The sequence below is a fragment of the Trichechus manatus genome, unplaced genomic scaffold (assembly GCF_000243295.1).
Source record: "Trichechus manatus latirostris isolate Lorelei unplaced genomic scaffold, TriManLat1.0 scaffold00008, whole genome shotgun sequence".
NCBI classification, from domain to species: domain Eukaryota; kingdom Metazoa; phylum Chordata; class Mammalia; order Sirenia; family Trichechidae; genus Trichechus; species Trichechus manatus.
The window spans coordinates 32,317,819-32,322,731 of NW_004443944.1; positions in this window are offsets into that span (position 1 = coordinate 32,317,819).

Here is a 4,913-nt window from a genome sequence, read left to right on the forward strand (position 1 = left end):
CGTCCCTTTTTATTTTAAAATTTGGCTATGTCTGAGCAGGCGGGCTGTGTGTTCTTTGCTGTTTGCTCGTCTGTGGGCACAATACTTTTCGCCTCCTTCTCCAATTGGCAGTGTCAGTCACTCAGATATGGTACGGCAGGGCAGGTCTAGCTGAAGAGGAGTTACTGGGACGGGTTGTTTGTGGCACTTACTACAGCCAATAGAGCGGTTCGGTAATCATTGCAGGGCAGGTTCCAGTAGGCTGTGCCTGTGCTGCTTGGTGGTCTGAAGTTAAGGACATGGTGCAGGTAGGCAGGATGTAGCGGGGAGATTGTTATATGTGGAGCTAAGATGGATATGGGAGAGAGGAGAGAAGAACAGGAGCCAAAAACTTACAAACAAACAAAAAAGAATGTTAGGGGAGCTTGCCGTTGGAGTGGAGAGATGAAAGACTATGAAATGGAGAAAAACAAAAAGGGGAAGAGGAAGAAAAAGAAAGAAAAGAATGAATAAATAAAAATCGGAAAGGTTAAAGAACAGCAAAGTTCCCAGGGATCCCACCGGTGTGGCTACGAGGTCTGGGGAAGTTGTTCTCAGGTGTTGCAGTACAGCCTGGCTAGAAGGTGTAGAGGTATACAACGCCTGGTATTCAGGGAACAGAAAGAGAAGGAAGGTATAGAGAGACGAGAAACTGAGTAATGAAGAAAGAAAAAAGGGAAAAAGAGGGAAAAGAAAATAAATTTAAAAAAAAGAAAAAAAAGAACCAGAAAAGCCCCGCAAAAAACAGAAAAAAAAAAGAAAAAGAGAAAAGAAATGCTCTCAGGGATCCCTCTGCACGTCTGTGCAAGCCGAGGGAGTAGTTTCCAAGCCATGCAGCACTGCTTGGCCAGAACAGGCTCCCAACTCAAGAAAAGGAAAAGAAAACAAACAATTCAAAACAAACAAATGAACAAAAGTCCCAGGATCCCATCAGCATGGCAGCCCAGACCGGGTAGCAGCTGCACAGTCGAACAGAGCTCCGCAGCCCCTCAGGAAGAAGTAAAGATGGCGCACAGAGCCAGGTATTTGAGTGAAAGGAGAGGGAGGTAGTGAGAGGTAAGGAAGAAATCAAAAGAAGTGGAAAAAAAGCAACATCAGCAGCCAACAAATGGCGCTCAGAGAGCCAGCTAGTGCAGGCTGGTGGAATCCAAGCAGCCGGTGTTTCCCAGACAAGAGACTGTGTCCACAGGAAGCAGAGGAGGCCGAGTGTGTGTGAAGAAGGGTAAGGGGTGGGAAAGCATATATCACAAATTACCGGAGCTCTGCATCCCCTCAGGAAGAAGCAAAGATGGCGCACGGAGCCAGGTATTTGAGCGAAAGGAAGGGGAGGTGGTGAGAGGTAAGGAAGAAATCAAAAGAAGCGGAAAAAAGCAACACCAGCAGCCAACAAATGGCACTCAGAGAGCCGGCCCATTCGGGTGGGTGGAATCCAAGCAGCCAGTGCTTCCCAGACAAGAGATTGTGGCCGTGGGAAGCAGAGGAGGCCGAGTCAGGGTGAAGAAGGGTGTGGGGGTGGGAAAGCGTATATTGCAAATTACCAGTTGTTTTGTCTCCCGCTGGAAGCTCCGTGAAGCTGCTTTCTTGTACCCCGTTTGCTGGTCTCCGAAGGTGTCCAAGATGGCGGATCTGCGCTGTGTTAGCTGATAGGGGACCTCTGCATGAATCTCTCCTCACTCTCCGTTCTCTGTCAGTTTTCTCACTCCATTTGGTGCTTGGCTGAATTCTTTATCTCTTCATTTGATGTTTTAGGGTTTCAGGATTATTGTTTTCTCTGTTCAGCTTAGTTTTTTGGATCTTTGCTGTGGAGGGATGGCGTAGTGCTTCTGACTAGAGCGCCATTTTGCTGGAAGTGATCTTATATATATTTAAAATAATGGTTTTAAAGTTTTGTTAGTTACATTTACGTCTTTAACTCATCTAAAGTATATATGTGTGTGTAGGGTTTGAGGTATGGATCTAATTTTATCGTAGTTTTCATACAGAGAACCAACTGTCCCAACCCCACCTATTGTGCAGTTGGCTCTTCCCCTCTTGATTTGTAAAGCACCCTGTATACGCTTGGGATAGTTTTGGTGTAATCCTTTCTGCTCCAATGAGATAGCAACAACAATATACTGCTGCTTTAGCATTTTGAATACTAAAGGTTTGCAATAAATCTTGTTATGTGGCAGGGAAAATCGCCCTCTTTATTCTTTTTCAGAATTATATGGAATATTTTTAGACCTTTTCTTTTCTATATGAATTTCAGAATCAGTTTGATAAATTTTACACAAAAAATTCCATTAGAATTTCTACTGAAATTACATTGAATTTATAGAATAATTTTGAGGGAGTGGGGAAAAGAAATGGTATCTTTGTCATGTTGAGTCTCTCCATCCCAGAACATGGTAAATCTTTTACACCCTTCAGTAGTATTTGTTAATTTTCTACATAAAATCTTGCTTATATTTTGCTAGATTTATTCCTAATTACTTTATAAATTTTGTTGTTGTTATAAGTGGGATTTTTTCGTATTACATTTCCTAAAGATTATTGCAGGTTTATAACAACCTGAAAAGGAGCCCTGGTGGCCCAGTGGTTAAACACTCGGCTACTAACTGAAAGGTCAGTGGTTCGAGTCCTCCAGCTGCTCTGCAGGAGAAAGAAGATGTGGTAGTCTGCTTCCATAAAGATTTACAGCCTTGGAAACCCTATGGGGGCAGTTCTACTCTGTCCTATAGGGTTGCTATGAGTCAGAATCGACTTGATGGCAACAGGTTTGGTGTTTTGGTTATAATAGCCCGAACACTCTTTTGTTCCATTAAAAATTTTTATCATGTAAAAATATTCTTTTTAGTTAAAAAAAATTTTTTTAAAAAAGTTCTGGTTTATATATATATGTTGTGAGTTGGAGAAGCGCTGATAAATCCAGGCCGATCTACAGTTCCCAAGGAGAGGTTGGTGCGAGAGAGGTAAGTGTGAGAGTCATTACGTATTCATAGGTGAAATCGTGGAGAAGAGAGCAGAGCAGGAGCTGAGCCCTGCAGACACAGGGAGCAAGTGGGGATCCCAGTCAGTCTCCATCTTTCTCTTTCCATCTGGAGAGCTGTTTCTTTGGGAGGCAGCTGCTCCCCCTTGCGGTAGTGTCCTACTTTTACCAGCAGAGGGTAGCCTATACCAGTTAACAGATTTGACCCAGGTGTTGTGACTGTGTCCACATGGGCCCCCAGGACACCAGCTATGGGATGGTCACTTCCTGGTTTATGGAAAAGCAGCTGGCCTGCTCTGGGACTTTGAGGCAGATTCCAGCCACAGAAATCTGGGACTGTCCAAGGCTGCTGCCCTACCCAGGCCACATCATCTCTCCTGGGCTATTTCCACAGCTTCCTAATTGGTCTCCTGGATTTCCATCCACATCACACTTTTTGCAGCCCTCCAGTGGCTCCCTGTTGTCCTCAAGGTAATTTCATGCTTCTCCCCATGGCCTTTGAGGCCCTGCATGTGCTGCCCCTGCCTAGTTGTCCAGATCATCCATTACCAGGCTTTGCATCAAGCTCTTTTCTGCCTCAGGCCCTTCGCATCAGCTCTCCCTCCAAACTAGTCTTCTCTTTCTCTGCTTTTTGTTAACCTAGCTCTTTCTTATGGGTCTCACCTTAAATGTCACCTTCCTTGACCACTCTTCCTGTTCTTTATCTCAGTCATTTTTTTTATAATCCCCATAGCACATAGCACTTACACACCAGGATGTCTGATGTATTAATTTGTGTTTTTGTGGCAGTCTTGGTCTGGGATTTTCATGTGTTGGGAGATAATATTTATTGAGTACTTACTAATGTCAGGTACTGTTTTAAGTATTTCTCATATGAAGTTTTGCACAGGTAGATGTGAATATTATTCTTTTTTATAGTAAAGGAAACAGGCATAGAGAGGTTAAGTGGCTTGACTTAGGACTCACAGAGTAAACAGCCGCATCTAATTGGAACCCAGGCAGCATAGCTCCAGAATCCAGGTTTCTAACCACTATGCAACACTGCCTGATGGCAGTACGGGTGAGCTGAGTTGTGCTGCTCCCTTCAGATGGGGCAGGAGCTCTCAGGTCACCAAGTGTCACACTTTTTTGTTACCTGCTAGGCCCCTGGAGATGCTGAGTTTGCAAACCCTTGGTGCAGAGAGGGTGCTCATTGCTTCTGAGGGCAAGCACAGGGGGAGAGAAAGGAGCTCTTGGAGGCTGACAAGGGAAGGAAGGTTGGAAGAATCTGGGATCAGGGGTCCCTCCTGCTCCCTTCTTGGCAGTGCCCCAAGAGGTGGCTAGAGTCCGTGTGGATGGATGGACGGTGTGCCTGGGGAGGCTGGACCCAGGCCAAGTGACTCCAGCCTCCAGCAAGACTCCCAGGCCCCTTGCTTGGCTTGGAAGCAGGGGTTGCTGGACTTCAGGGGATGTCCAGGGCTTGGGCACTGTGGTCTGAGGCCTCCCCGTTGGTCAAGTGCCGGGGAGAGCTCTCTAAGCTTCTCTCCTTGTCCCCTGGCAAGGAGTAGCTGCTAATAAGGACAGGGATTGAATTTCTCTCCAGCCAGGAGGATGGGGACTAGGAGTAGAATTTAATTTAGCTTTGAGAAAATTAAAAAAATTAGTATTTCTTGCATACCTGAGTTTGGGGGCTAAGATTTTCACCTGCTGCAACAATTTGTAATTATTTTCATTATTTCTGTTTTTGTGAATTTTTTTTTTTTTGGTTTGTTTCTTGCATTAGCTTCTGAGCTCCTTGAAGGCAGGAATGAATGATGCAAGTCATGTTGACACTGTACACCCACGGTCTACAGAGTGCCAGGCACATAGTAACCCGGTGCCTCCATGTGGATTCTGACTCATAGTGAACCTATAGGACAGAGTAGATCTGCCCCCTAGGGTTTCCACG